Genomic DNA, 16864 nt, shown 5'->3' on the forward strand with positions numbered 1-16864 from the left:
AGTGGCCATTTCTTTTCATAAGAATTCCTTCTCCTATACCTCTTTTTAGGTAACGAAGAACTCTGTGAGCGGCTTCAACATGGGTGGATCTTGGACAATGCATATATTGACTGCACTGCATAAGCTATATCAGGTCGAGTAATGGTTAAGTAAATTAACTTCCCTACTAACCTTTGAAAGCTCTCAATGTTGGCTATTGGGTTGTCGTCCTCCTTGTTTAGCTTGGTCTTTGCGTCAAGAGGAGTTTCGGCATGTTTGGCTCCGAGCATTCCAGTATCTTTAAGTAGATTAAGAGTATACTTCCTTTGACATAAGAAGACTCCATCACTTGAATGAGTCACTTCAATCTCCAGAAAGTATCTTAATTTCTCAAGATCTTTAATCTTAAACTTTGCATAAAGAAGGATTTTTACATCTTCCATCATTTTTTTATTGTTCTCAGTCATTATGATATCATCTACATAAACCAATAAAATTACAACTCCTTGAGCACTATTAGAGACAAACATAATATAATCTGCATTACCTTGTGTGAAGCCAAAGTCAAGTAAGGTTTTACTTAATTTTGAGAACTAGGCACGAGGAGACTGCTTTAACCCATAGATAGATTTTTTCAATTTGCATACCAACCCTGGTTTGTGATTATATCCTTGAGGTGGGCTCATATAAACTTCTTCTTCCAGATCACCATGCAAAAAGGCATTTTTTACGTCCAGTTGGCCAATTTCCCAGTTTTTGTTTGTGGCTACTGATAGCAGTATATGAACGGAACTCATTTTTGCTACAAGAGCAAACGTTTCAGAAAAGTTGATTCCCTCATTTTGAGTGTATCCTTTTGCGACGAGTCTAGCTTTATATCTCTCCATAGATCTATCACTATTATGCTTAATCTTATAGATTCATCGACATCCAACCATAGTTTTTTCGAGTGGAAGATGCACCATGATCCATGTATGATTCTTAAGAAGAGCCTCCAATTCATCTTTCATAACAGCCTGCCATTGAGGTATTTTTGATGCTTCATCAAAGGATGTTGGTTCTTGATCAGAATACACCTTGCAGAGATAGGTTAGATAAGTGCACAATAATTTTGCAAGATCAAATTGATCTTCTATCGAGTGGGCTTTGGGATTTTGACTAGAGCAATAGAAGTAATAATTTCTCAAGTTTACTGGGGGACGGGTCACCCATGTAGATCTCCTCACTGGTATGATGTCATGGATCTCATTGGATTGTTCCTCAAGAACAATAACCTGGTTTATATCAGTTGTGGTGTGATTATCTGTCATGTTAGGTAAATCATCAAGATTATCATTGTACCCACTATCTTCAAATTGATAATTAGGCATTGGCAGGATAGTATTCCATTCCTTGGATTGATTTTGATGACATGTTTCGAGAAAGTAAGGTTCTTTTTCAAAAAACTTTACATCACGCGAAACATAGAGTTTTCTTGTGATGGGATCAAAACACTTGAATCCCTTTTTTGTAACAGAGTATCCAACAAATACACACTTCACAGCTCGTTGTTCAAGTTTGTTTTGAATCTTGAAGATGTACAAAACATTTACAACCAAAAACTTTCAAGTGGTTGATAAAAAAAAATTGTTTCTCAATATCTCTATAGGAATTTGGTTTTCTAAACTTGAACTGGGAATTCGATTGATCAGATAACATGCAACCAATATAGCTTTAACTCAAAAATCAGCTAGAATGTTCATGTGAAACATAAGAGACCGTGCAACATTTAGAAGGTGTTGATTTTTTCTTTCGACAATTCTGTTTTGTTGAGGAGTGCCAACACACGTATTTTGAGGTAAGATCTCATGTTCTTCAAAGATGTAGCTAAGCACTCATTTATATACTCGCCCCCATTATCAGAACGAAGTTGCTTAATCTTAGAATTGTATTGAGTGCTCACCATGTTATAAAAAACTCTGAATACTCTAGCTACTTCACTTTTATGCTTTAAAAAATATATCCAAGTAACATGAGACTTATCTTCAATGAAGGTGACATAATATTTGTACCCAAATAAAGAATCGACAGGGGCTGGTCCCCATACATCAGAATGAACTAATTCAAATAATTCATCTCTTCTAGTGGAAGAACTTTGAAAAGGGGTTCTAGTGGACTTAGAAAATTCACAAGCATCAGAGGAAGCATTATCATATGATAAGCTAGGTAGCATAAATTTAAGAATCTTATATAGGGCATGACCCAGGCGAGAATGCCAAAGAGAATACTCATTATTGAAAGTTCTCTGACTTAAAAAAACTTGAGACGGCTCATTGATGAAGTACAAACCATTTTTTTTCATGCCTCTACCAATCACCTTCTTCGATGTCAGGTCCTGAAAAAACATCTTTAGAAGAGAATATAACTTTGCAGTTATGAGTTTTAGTAATCTTGCTAACAGAAACCAGGTTTGCTGCCAATTTGGGAATAATAAGAACTTTTGATTTGTTGTCATGATTTAAGAGTTTAAGGTGACTAGTTCCTTTAACCATCATGACTGAACCATCAGCTGTGTACACCAGTTTTTGTGACCCATCAGACTTGGAGGTTATGGGTCGACTAGTCATGTGGTCAGATGCACCAGAATCAACAATCCATTCAATGTTCAATCTATGAGAAGTATATGCATAAGAACTGTTACCTTTGGAATAAGAAGATTCTGTCATGGGAGTCGTGGTCACCATATTTGTTTTTTATATTTATTGAAAGAATCGTGCAAGGTCTTCTTTAGTAACAAAGTGTGTTGAATCACCTTTTTCAACAGTTTCCTTCTTTGTCTTGAGCTAGCCGGCCAACAAGATCCCACCATCTATCCTTGGTATGACCAGATTTCTTGTAGTAACTGCATTTATATTTTGATCGGTTCTTGAACTTGTCTTGTCCAGTTCCTGGCTTATCCGAGGAACTCCATGATTTTTTTGAGTTAACCTACATAGCCATATGTTTGGGAGCCTCATCTTTTGTTTTAAGAATTGGATTCATTACCTTTCTTCGGGTTTCTTCCCGTTGAATCATTGCACAAACCATATTGAAAGAAGGTAGAGGGTTTGCCATGAGAATTTGACTACGGAACTGCTCATAGTCAAGGCCGAGACCAGCAAGAATTTTAAAAAAATTGTCTTCTTCAAACCTTTTTTGATTGATAGCAATGTCTCTGGTGGGCGGACGATATTGCAACAATTCATCCCACATCCCCCGTAGAGTTCCAACATATGAGTTAAAGGACTTATCTTCTCTAGTAAATTTAGATATCTCCATCTGCAACTCATAAACTCAAGCAAGATTAAATTGCTCTTCATAGATTTCAATTACAGCATTCCATATTTCATGGGTTGTATTCATGAAAAGAAAACTTTTTGCAATTTTAAGTTCCATCAAATTGAGTAACCAACACATAACGGTGTCATTTTCTGATTCCCACTTATCATATGTAGGATCAGATGAATCTGGTTTTTTAATTTTTCTAGTAATATAGCCAAGTCTAGATCTACCACTGAGGAAGAGTTTTACCGATTTCGACCAACTTATGTAGTCCTTGCCTGAGAATGGTGTGGTGGTGATTCTGAGTAGGTGATTTTGATCAGGATATCCAGACATTGGTTCTGCCATGGCTGCACTTGACGAACTTGCAATGGTGAGAGTTGAAGTTGACTGATCGGGATCAGTCATGACGAATCAGCAGTACCCAAACTAGTCGTTGCCACGGACCACCTGCTCTGATACCACGTTATAAAAAATAAAAGATATGAAACTCAAATCACGCAACAAGGGTTTACATGGTTCGGTTGAAACGCCTACATTCACGGAGAGAAAACACTATCTCATATACACTGCTTCATCTTCATACATGGCAGTACAAACTATTTATAAGGAAAAGGTTGCAATCCAAAGAGGGATAAGTCTTTATCGTTAAGATAGACTTCCCTTAACCACCCAATGATCTTGCCTATAACAAACTTGCCAAAAAACAGAGATACTAATCCTAACAGATCCACACCCAAACTTAACAGATTCCCACAATCCAAAAAACGGGAAAGAGGGAAGATGCGGATCTCCAACACTTTGCAGAACTGAGAAATGGTTGGCAGAGTTCGAGACTGGGGTAGGGACCGCAGAGATAACAAAGACGTATACTATTTTCAGAGATGACCTCTCTCTCTCTCTCTCTCTCTCTCTCTCTCTCTCTCTCTCTCTCTTGATGTCCACTATGGGAGAGATGGCTGAAAATTAAGGGAGACTTCCACTCTTATTTTCCCCAACTGGAAACTCTCCTTTGATTTGGTGATGAATCCACTCCCCACTCAATGCAGACACTACTTCAAAACTGTTGTCCGGACACAGTTTCAGTGATAATTCAGGAAGAAAGATCCATATTGGAATCATCACATTGGTTTTTAGATGCAAGGGCATCCCCAAGAACCAACTCTACGTAATGGTTCTACCATATACGTGTCATACTCTTTTTCTCATCACAATCTTCATTTGTTCCTCCGATATATTCCAAAGAAATCAAGAAGAGACTGTCACATGGCATAGAGAAAATGAGGGCCACATACTAAGGAGTGTAGTGATCATCTTTTTGCCGCCATGTCATCAGGAAAACCTGCAAGAAGGGTCCACTTCAAAGGACTCAGCAGCGGTCGTATCTTCCTATGGGGATGATATCGTTGTTTGGTATGGTTCATGTAGTTTTTATCGGGTCTGGGTATAGTGTGTCTTATAGTAGACCCGATTAGACCCAGGTCCGGACTGAAAATCTGGTCCGAGTCTGGTTTCACCTGGGTCAGAATCAAAATCGATCATTGACACCCCTACTCCTTGTGAGGCGTAGGGGACCCACAGAAACCTGCCCCATCAAAGGCCTGATCCTTAATACTTGGCAACCCTTCTGGCCAGTGACACAGCTGGAGATCTCTCCCCACCAGGAAGAGGCTCCAAAAACCTGATATTGACTTTACCATTACTATCTTCTCAAACATCTTTCATTGTTATATTCTCCTTAGACAAGCAAATTGATCCTCTCATTAGTATTATGTCTTTATGTTTTGTCAAATTACACAAAAGAAATATGTCTATACTATTTTAAATTATCTGCATAAATATAATTTGAATTTGCTTTGTTTTTTATATTCATAAAAGTTTTTTATGCCAATTTTGGGTTCGGTCGTATGGATAAACTAATGGTTTAGTCATACTAAATGTTGATTCAATATTTGATGCGGTGAGTTCTTGTTTCTTTATTCATTTTCATTGTTGGCTCCGATACAAACATTTGCAAGCATAGGTCATTGCACTTTTTTTTTGTCATTATTGATACATGATGACTAGGGTAATAGTAAAATCCAAAGCGTTGTTTCAACCCTTCTCCAAATTGGATAACATGTGTCTTAATGGTGTATTTTCATCTTGCAACAGTTATTTTAAAGTTATTTTCAACTTGTGACCATTTTTTTTAAGATAAGAACTCAAGAAGTCTTATTTGCAAATCGTTACAATTAATTAAGTGGCCAAACCTATTTATTCTCTAGCATTATTTATTTTAATAAATCCAATTGGGAGAAAAATATTAAAACTTATTTATTCACCTTAGCTTAAATTTCTTAAGTTGTGAGTTTCACTCTGGACATGGTATAACAAGTTTGTTGAACCATTGTTTCAAAGAAACCTGATGGGAGTATGACTTCAATAAAGTTGAGTATTGTAAGACTTGTAATTTTTCAATAAAAATTTTGAATAAAACATGAAGATATTTTATGTAAAATTGTTATATGAATCCGAAATACGAAACAAACAGATTTTAATGAGCCAATTATACTTAGGATGTATATATTCTCGGGGATATATGCTCAAACAGTCAAAGAGCCATAACTCTCTCTAAACAAAATTAAGTGATTTCAATAAGCTAATCCACTCGTCTTGTCAATATGTAAAAAATGGTGTACTCACATTTTCTTACGAAAAATATCGATGAAACCCCAAAAATACGTAGACCCCACAAAAATATCTTATCAAAAATATCTCGTGGGCTCCATATAACACTACAAGAAAAATGTTAATTAGCGACAAAAAATTGTGACGAAAATAATCCATCGCAATTTTGTGACGGATTAGTGAGAGAAAATTAGTCGTCCCTAAAATTGGAATTAGGTGCGAAAGTTGGACCAAAATTGTCTTAAAATCTATCGCTAATTAGCAACGGAAACATTCCATTGCAACTTCGCGATGGATGAGCGACAGAATTTTTTTGTTGCTAATCCATCACTAATTAGCGATGAATTTTGAGACAGAATTTTTGTGTTGCTAATCTGTGGCTAATTTTTTATGTAAAACGACCCATCTAGGGCGCGAAATTAACTATGTTCTCTGTCTCTCCCATCTTTCGTCGATCGCCCCCACATTGCTCGTCTTCTTTGCCCCCGCTCTTTGATGACCCAATGACAGCTCCCTCCGAAGACCTCACAAGCCACCTCCTGTTCTCCTCCCTTGGTCATTTCCCCTCTGTCGCCCCTTTCCCTCGGGTGAGCCCTCTCTTCCGCTCGTCGTATTCCGACCACCCAACGCTGGTGACCCCCACTCTACATCTGGCCCTCTCAGGTGTTCTCTTCCCCCCTCTCTGTTGTCTTCTTCTTCATCTTCTTTCTTCTCATCTCTCTTCTCCATCCTCGTGTTGGTCTGCAGCTCGTTGGTAACCCCAACCTCCCTCTCTAGCAGCCTCGTCGGGCAACCCCACCCTCCCTCTGTCGCCCCTTTCCCTCATGTTGGCCTGCAACTCGCCGGCAACCCCACCCTTCCTCTCGGGCAACCCCACCCTCCCTCTTGGGCAGCCTCGCCGGGCAGCCCCACCCTCCCTTTGTCGCCCCCTTTCCCTCGTGTTGGCCTGCAGTTCGCCGGAAACCCTACCCTCCCTCTCCGGCAGCCTCGCCGGGCATCCAACCTCAGTCGTTCATCTTAAGTTTTTGTGAGGCAGGGGCGAATCCTTGCCAATCAGTGGCTTCGTCAATGTCTCTCTGTATTTTTTCAAGCAAGGGTGAAGCCTCTACCATCGGCTTGGTCAAATTGGCAGAGGCAAGGCCCCTGTCTGCTCTAATTTTCGGTAGGCAGAGGCCTAGCCCCTGCTTCTGTTATCCCTTCAGTAGGAAGGGGCGAGCCCCCTGCTGCCTTTGAGTTTCTGACATGAGGGTTTTTCCCCTTGCCCCTTTTCATTTTCCTGTCTGACAAGGGTGTGTCCCATGCCCCTTCTTCTTTTTTCATTTTTATTATTTAGCATGCTAATATGTTGTGCCTTTGCAGCTCGCACGATGAAGCCGCACGCGCCCCGCAGCCTGAGACCTTTAGCTGGTGTACTCGAGACGTATGCAACCCCCGAAACCCTCAAGGTAGGAGAAAGTGGATACAAGAATGCTAAGCAAAATTTGCACCTTTAGCTTGTGTATAAATGTGCATTGCAGGTGCATAGCAGAGCAAAATGTGCGATGCTTAATGTTAAGCATCGCATGCGGCTTAAAATGTCATGCAAAAAGAAACAAAAAAAATGCAAATGCAAAAGCATGTAAATCGGGTAAATACCCGTGGTGAGTAAGTGATGCAAGCGCATCACATGTTATTTACTTTCTTTGATGTAATACTTTTCTGCTCACACACTCACTTAGTTGTGGATCTCTAGAACTGTTTTGCTAGAGTTTGGAGATCTTGATGAGCATGATTTGAATGTATGAGAATAGAAGTGCTCTTATTTTTGTAGTTTGGATTTCATTCTAGTCAAGGTAGTAGTTAGCGGGATATTGGAGTGTGTTTGCTGCAGGTACATGTTTAACATTGTTGTGATACGAATGATTAAATGCATTGCAATGTTTAACATGACTATCCATGGTTGCATGAAGTTATTTTAGATTTGATTATGCGTTTCATGTAAAATTGTATCATGAAAACATGCTTAAATTGAATGTATCATGTTTGTGAATATGATTTCATCTTTTTAAATATCCTTGTGATATATATATATATATATATATATATATATATATATATATATCAAATCATTACATCCACCATCAATGCATGATAAATTAGATTGTTTCTTCATCGACGCATTATTATGATTCTCTTTTAACTGGTTAAGATAATATTTGTAATATTATAGGATAAAATGGTTGCAAACCATGAATGGATGTATCGTAGGATAGTTGACAATGAGGTGTTGCTTGAATATATGGATGGTGTTGCCAGTTTTATTGAATTTGCAATGGCAAATGTCAATACAGTGGATCTCACTGGTCGGATCAGGTGCCCTGCACGATGTGTAACAACAATCGATTTGTAGAACCTCATGGCATTAGACATCACCTATACAAGAAGGGTTTTGTGAGTGGTTATCAGAATTGGATGCTTCATAGTGAAGAATTTTGAAATAATTTTGACGCACGGGTGGATGTGGTGCACGATAATCCATATTGAATTTGATATTTGATGCCGCAGGACTAGAACTGGATATTTAAACTACTTGGGCATGCCTTTGGCATTTGTCAGTCAAGACTCTTGGAAGATCGAGAGCAAGACGCAGCACAAATCTATATCCTTTTTAATTGCTTAGCGATCGATCCCTACATCGAGTAAGTATACTTAATATGTTACACTAAGTTCTCTACATACACACATGGTTCGGTAATATAATTATTTGTTAAGTGCAGATGATTTGATCTAGAGTTGTGAAGAGAACTTCCACATCTCACTGATTCAGAAGTACAGAAAGAACATGAAAATAAGTTTGGGGCATGGTTCAAATAGTTGGTAAGAACAATGACATGTATTCTTTCCATGTAAATAATAATATGTTACTTAATTGGTCATTATTACAGTCATTGTTTATGATTATAGGTCCATCATGGTGATGTTAATGACCAAAAAATATGTTATTTACAAAATGGTCTGACCAAAGTTGTGCAATGTTACAACAGGTACATCATAAATGGTTATCGATTTCATACAAAAGACTACGGTGTAAACAAGTCAATGATGAATAGTGGTGTGTGTCAAGGGTAGCAGTTACGGTGAAAATGAACTTGACTACTACGGTGTTATTGAAGAAATAATGGAGTTGACTTACTTAGGCATAAATAACACGGTAACTTTATTCAAGTGTCATTGGTTTGATCTCATAGTAACAAGAGTCGACAAAGCCTCAGGCATTGTGGAGGCGAATCATAAATCAATGTTTGAAACATATGAACCATTCATATTAGCATCACAAGTTTAACAAGTTTATTATACTTCATATCTGAATACAAGGAAGTCAGATAGAAATGAATGGTAGCGGTTTGCAAGGTGAAGTCTAAACTATACCTCGAGTATGATCAGTTACAAGAAGACAAGATTGCTGAAGAAGGTGATTACTATCAATCAGATGATATGTATGACTTCTCTTATGGTCACGATATCACACATGGTTTGCATGTCACATCTTTATTGTCCGATGACACACGTATAAAAGAATATGATCCAAATGATATACCAAGTGGATGAGCGCCCAATGAAGAAGAAGACGAAGAGGGCGAAGAGAAGATAGAGAAAGAAGAAGAAGAAGAAGAATATGAAGAAGTAGCTAGTGTAAGTGGGTTATGTAACTGATCCAAATAATATTTTTATTTGTTAGAATATGGTTCGTAGAGGTCACAGTGGTCGAGCACCCAGTGGTCGAGGACCAAGTGAAGGTCGTGGGACATCATTAGGTAGATGTCTTTATGATATATTTAAATATAGGAATTCATTATGTTTTTGCTTATATGTTGATATAAAAATTGTTACTTGTTAATCGTCTTTATAGGATCTCAGCTCAGTGATAGTCAGTCTCAGCCTTCATCTTCACGTAATGCTTTGATAGGTATATCATATAAATAATTGTATACTTGATTAGTTTATATATACATTATGTGAATTTCTAACTCATTATTCTGTAGAGGATGTTTTGCCTGCATATGACCCACTTACACTAGCTACTCATACACATCATGAGACAATACCGGATGTAGGGTCTTCTCAGTCTGACACACGATGACTCATTCAAATAGTGTATATCGATAGTCGACCGTAAGTATTACATTGTCAGTTGTCCAATACTTATCTTATAAATAATGTATATCGATAGTCGATTGTTACTGTATACCAATTCATGTGCAGTGCGAGGTTCGAGACACAAAAAGTAATACAAGAAATTAAGAAAACACTAGTTCAACATCTTCCAGGACCGGTCGCTCAATAAAAAGAGTACCCGAATGAGGTGTTGGAAAGATTATGATCCTCATTCATGGTATACAATCGTTTATCATAGCTAATGTGTTTCATATTTAATTTTTTGTTATAGTCATGTGTACTAACTTTCTAAAATTATTTGTAGGCTTTGAATCGCTTTGCGACTGCGAAGGAAAAGCATGACTCGATGCTAGTGTGACAGAAAGTGATTGTCAGTCGATTTGCCGACATGTTGCACAATATGAAGACTGCAGCAACAAAAGCAGCTGGTGGGATAGATGATTCACTACAGTGGAAGGGGCATGACCCTTCTACTATCAGGACAAATTATTGGAATGCAATGTGTGACAAGTGGGTGAGCCATGAATTTTGAAATCGCTCAACAAAGGCTGCACAAAACTGAGCGAAGATGCTCGATGTCCATCTACACGCAGGTGGATCTAGAACTTTTGAGAGCCACTAGAAAAAAATGGTAACTCATCAATATATATTGTCAAATTTATAAGTATCTCTGAATACTTTTTAATTGATGTTTTTATCATTTAACCTTGCAGAAAGCCGAAAAAGGAGGCATTGGGTCTTACAAGGATGTGTTTGTTGAAACACATAAACGTAAGAGCACAGAAGAGTTTGTATCAGAGAAGGCAAGAGTGACAACGATATGTATTTATTGTATTAATAAACATTATAATATACAAGTTACTATGAATTACATTATCATAAATATTATAATTCTTAATTATTAATTTATACTGTAGTCATTACTTTGTATGAGTCATACGAGCAGCAGATGATAGAGCGATATGGCGATGACTCCACTCAACATCCGCCTTTTGATCTTGCAGCATGGGTGACTGCAACCGGTGAACCCAAAAAGGGTCGTGGGTTCGGGTTTGGGAATAACATGAACACCACAACAGTCATTGGCTCCTGCAGCCAGGGCTCTCAGAGTTCTCCCGCCAGCATCAACTCCCACCATCTGATTGACCCTACTGCTTCTTGAGATGGTGTTCACCAGCTTCTTCTGGACACAATGCATGACTTTTTACATGAAGTCATTCACAACTTTGTCCATAATGAGTTGTGCAACTTTTTTGGGGACAGGAGAACTTCGTCTGCATTCAACATGTGCTCTGGTGCCCGTCAGGTATAAAGTTTCATGTCATTTGTTTCATGTCGTTATATTTCAAGCTACTATATGCATGATTGAATATATATGCATGATTCAATCACTATGATTTTTATTGATAGCATTAGAACACATGTATGCATGATTGAATCACTATAAAAAAATTTGACAACCTTAGAACACAGATAAGCATGATTTCATCACTATGAAAGTTTTTTTGACTGCCTTATAACACATATGTATGATTGAATTACTATGAAAGATTTTTGACAACCATAGAACATATATAAGCATGATTTCATCACTATGAAAGGTTTTTGATTGCCTTATAACACATATATGCATGATTGAATTACTATGAAAGTTTTTTGACAACCTTAGAACACATATAAGCATGATTTCATCACTATGAAAGTTTTTTTATTGCCTTATAAGACATATATGCATGATTGAATTACTATGAAAGTTTTTTGACAACCTTAGAACACATATAAGCATGATTTCATCACTATGAAAGTTTTTTTACTGTCTTATAACACATATATGCATGATTGAATTACTATAAAAGTTTTTTGACAACTTTAGAACACATATAAGCATGATTTCATCACTATGAATTTTTTTTTACTGTCTTATAACACATATATGCATGATTGAATCACTATGAAAGTTTTTTGGCAACCTTAGAACACATATCTGCATGATTGAATCACTATGAATTTTTTTGTCAGCTTTAGAACACATATCTGAATTTTGTTAATGTCCTTCACTTTATTGTTAGTCTATGTGTCATTTATCCATGTTACTTTGATTGCCTATTAGGTGCATTGCATATAATTTATTTTATTATATTTTGTTTCTCAATACTAACATTTCGGTTCACTTGTAGGATGTTGGAAATTATCAGCGTAGAGGAGCTGATAGAGCCATGAATGAAGGGGTAAATCGAGACAATGAAGGGGATCATGCTCTGAATCTTGGTGATGATTAGATTCATGTGTTGAATTTGTTTCACTTGTTGTTTCAAACGAAACTCTTTGTATATGTTCACTTGTAACTAATTATAACTTGGCGAGGATTATAGTGGGTTGTTAAATTTGTTTCACTTATAACTTGTGTTAAATTTGTTTCACCTGCTTTGTATATGTATTTTTTATGTATACTTTGTATTTTATACATAGGTTATATAAAATGTATAACGAAAAAAATTTCTCAATATTTATATTTCAAACAAAATTTTTTTTATGTTTTTTAAAATTTATGATGGATTAGCAATGGATAGTATCTGTCGCTAATATCCATCGCGAATTTAGAGATGGTTTAGGGCAGAATATTTATGTCTTAAAAACTGAATCAGCCGATGTTTTGCGATGGAATATAATTCGTTGATAAATTGGCAATAAAATTTAGCGACAGATACGTATCCGTCGTTAAGTTTTAGCGACAGATTATCGATGAATATGTATCTGTCGCAAAACTAAATCAGTCCTTATTTAGTGACGGATCATGACATTCACTAATCCATCATGAATTAGCAACGAAAGTAGCGACAGATTAGTTTTGTCGCTAATTAGTGACCAGGAAATTACGATGAATGCTATCCATCGCTAAACTCTCGTCAATCTGTCATTAAACAGATTAGCGGTGAATTTACGATAGATTATCGTCGGATAGCATCTGTTGCTAATCTGCAGAATTCTCGTAGTGTAAATATCCTATAGAATTATTAAGTGGGCTCTATAGAGACATAGATGTCATTTAGTTACTTTGCCACTAAGTTTGAATCTTGGAACAAGTAAGTCCTCTGAATCAGACTCAAACCTCATGTGGATCCAAGATCTAGATTTTTGCCTATAAATAAAAAGCGACCCCTCTCCTTTTAGAAAAAATGTCAGTTGTCTCTCTCTTTTCACTTTCTCTCTTCTCTCTCTTGGTTCTAGCCTAGATTAAGCCTAGTTGACTTATACCACACCCACTTACAGTGAGCTTGAACCTGCCTAGCCTAGGCTGAGCCCAGTTGGATCAAGTCAACTTGATCTACTCGGTTAGCTTTTCTCTCACTTTCCTTGTCTTGGTCTTAGCCCATGTCAAACTCACTTGAACTAGACTGAGCTTACTTGAGGTAATCTTGGACCCACCTGACTTAAATTGAACCTTGTTGGGACAAAACCCTTTAGCCCTGATTGCTTAACCTTCTCTATCATTTCCTTGACTAGGTCCAACCCATGTGACTTAGCCTAACTCACTTGAGATAGGTTCAAACCCAGTTAGACTAAAAACTAGGTTCAATCCGATTTTAGTCTAAACATTATTGTTTTGCCGCACTGTTGAATTCTGCAAGAGACACTCATGGTTGTGACTGTACCAAAAGTAAAGGACGTAAAGGCCATGACCTAGTAGTGCCTCAACTCCTCGTTGAGCCACCGTTGTCGATCCTTATTAGGTTTGTGCACCAAACAGTGCTAAAGCTCTTGCTTTTCTCAATAAATGCTTTGCTTATGCATTTAAGATTGTCGTCGCATTGAATTGTGTCAAGGCGCCTACTTTTTACAACATATATGTGTTTGCTTATACATTTAAGATTGTCATCGTATTTAACGGTGTCAAGGCCCTTGTTTTCCATTATATATATATATATATATATATATATATATATATATATATATATATATATGCTTATGCATTTAAGATTGTTGTCGCATCGAACGGTATCAAGGCTCTTGATTTCCTAAATATATATGTATTTGCTTATACATTTAAGATTATCATCATGTTGAACAATGTCGGAGGCCGTGCTTTTAATAATATATATGTATTTATTTATGCATTTTGTATTATCATTGCCCCGAATGATGACAAGGCTCATGTATTGTGCAAGTTATTTAATATGGTCTCACTCGTCGTGCCTTACATATGCTTTTATATTGTTGATGCGCTATATGGTACACAGGCTCCCATTTTTACTATATATAGTTGTGCATAATTAAGCGTACAAATAGAGATATGCTCTTTATCGCTAAAGCGATTTCAAATACCCATTCTCGTTCAAGATGTTGTTTGGCGAAATAACCCTCATTGGAAAGGTTTCGCTATTTATGCAAAATTATTTTTTCGTAAATATTTAAGTCACTTGCATATGACCTAACTAAGGCCAGGGTTTCCAATAAACCATGGTAGATGCAAAGTACGTACAACGGTGTACATCTATCCCCAAATAAGCTTAGCTCTTTTTTCATCAAAGAAAAGTGGTGCTGCCAAATTTTCTTAAAAGACGTTCACCGAGCTTAAAAGAGCATAGTGCTTTCTCCATCAAACAAAAGAGGTGCTACCAAAATTCTGATAAGTTACCTTTCATAGTAAAAAGAAATGTCACGTTTTCTCTGTCAAACAGAGGAAGTGCTGTAAAATTTTTTGGCAAAATACTTGCCTAAGCAAGTATGAATGACACAATGATGCCCACGTTGTCAGAACCCTACCTGGATGGCTCGTTTCACTTCCACCTTCAAGGGCACCGCACTCATAAGGACCGATGTGTTAGAGTAGTCATTGTGCCTTGATTAGGCTAGTGCTCATTGTGGTTATATACGCTGAGCAGTCAATCCAAAGTGAGTGTTGTCTATGCAAGCCCATGTAAAACATTGTACTACAATAAGACTCATAAGGGTCGTTGTGTAAGAGTTGGTTGTCCACCCGAAAGGGGTGAAGCGCTTGAAAATTTTATAGATACCAAGAGCGAAGTCCTGAATACATATGAATAAAACATAACGATAGTCCCTGGACCACACGGGCAGCTCGTGCTTCAAAAAATGGAGTGAGGTTTGGGGTACATGTTCTCTTGGTGCGGAATGCACTGAATTGCCTATATGGTACTTGACGTTCTAATAAGAAAGATTATACCATCGAACCCCTTCAGAACTTGCAGTCACCATGGCAAGACGATGATAGTACCACCCTCGAGTGGCCTGTATGATGTTATGAACTAAAGAGTTCAAGGGACCTCTCATCACTTAGAGGTTAGGAAGTTGGATTGTTTTTAAGATCTAGGGATTGAACCCCACTACTATAATAGAAGGATGCATCTGAAATGGTTTGGTGGGGGTCTCCTGGCATGAGCTTTGACTGCAGCTCTGTCATGGACAAGGTGACTCAAGCTTCTGAGATATACAAAATACATAGCATAATAAATCTCAAGATGGCTTCGTTTGACGTTGAAGTTAAGTTTTCTCATGTGTCAGGGGTGAATGAATAATTATTGAAACAATGCATTAATCATAGGTTCAGTGATGAATGAATGTGTGTTATTATTACTCATGCATAACCTTGTAAATGGTATTGATATCAGTACACTGCTTAATCGATTGGGCAAAGGACCCAAGTTGTATCTGCACGACTAAGCTAAGCTCAAGGAGTTTTTGCTTTAATTTATAGGATATCGATACGCTAATAAGTCATAGAGACTTGAGCTACCATATTCCAACTATGACCCTAAATAGACTCTTTGTGTTTATACGCTAAGTCGTGAAGACTTAAGCTATGTTATTTTCAACTATGGCCTAAAGAGACTTCTTGTATTTTCAAGTTTTATACTTGTTTGATTTGCAATATTTTTCTACCAGACCAGTGATGATTTTTATTTTGTTTTATAGGCGATACAGGTACTGAACTTGCGATGTGATGTACGGAGCAAAGCAGAATCAAGTTTCAGGGTTTCTTCAGACAGTATTGAACATTTCATTTATAAAATCAGTTTTATAGAATATTATTTTTCTAAACAATGAAGTTTGTAATAAATAACTCGTTTTGATAAATGAAATACTTTGGTGGTCAATGAGTACTTGACAACATACCTGTGACTTGCTTGACACTTTCTAAAACTGATGATTAACTATCGTCTATTTTCGCTACTAAAGATCTTTTCTAAATTTTGTTCTAAAAAAAAATCATAAATTTTTTTATCAAGTTTTATTTTGAAAATCCAAAGCATTACACGTGCGACTCAAGTGGTTAACCCAGTTGTCCAACTTATTTAACCAATTTAACTTTGATAAAATCTGATCTCACCTAATTTGCAGCCTAATCCCTGGTCACATTGAATAGAACCGACACCAAAAAAAATGTGATGATTTTAGACTCTTACAAATCGTCATATTATTAAAGTATCCATTAATTTTAAAATGTCATGGTTTTATCCTAATATTATCGGAACAATACGTTTTTATTCTGTAGATGTGTGTATTTTATTATATTTAACGTGTTGCACTTGCCTTATTAAAATTTTATAGTCGGTGATATTTCCATGTGCTTTTAATTTTCAACAAATTTACTCCGTCGTGAGATTCACAGGTCATTTGTGATATAAGAGTTAGTTAAAATCGCGATACATTGAACATCACGATATTTTAAATACCTTAATATATGTAGGACGTTTAAAACGAGACGAAAATATCGTTTTTTTTTTTAGATATTTTTAGA

Source organism: Nuphar pumila, chromosome 3 (genome assembly GCF_984573655.1).
Source record: "Nuphar pumila chromosome 3, dmNupPumi1.hap1.1, whole genome shotgun sequence".
NCBI classification, from domain to species: domain Eukaryota; kingdom Viridiplantae; phylum Streptophyta; class Magnoliopsida; order Nymphaeales; family Nymphaeaceae; genus Nuphar; species Nuphar pumila.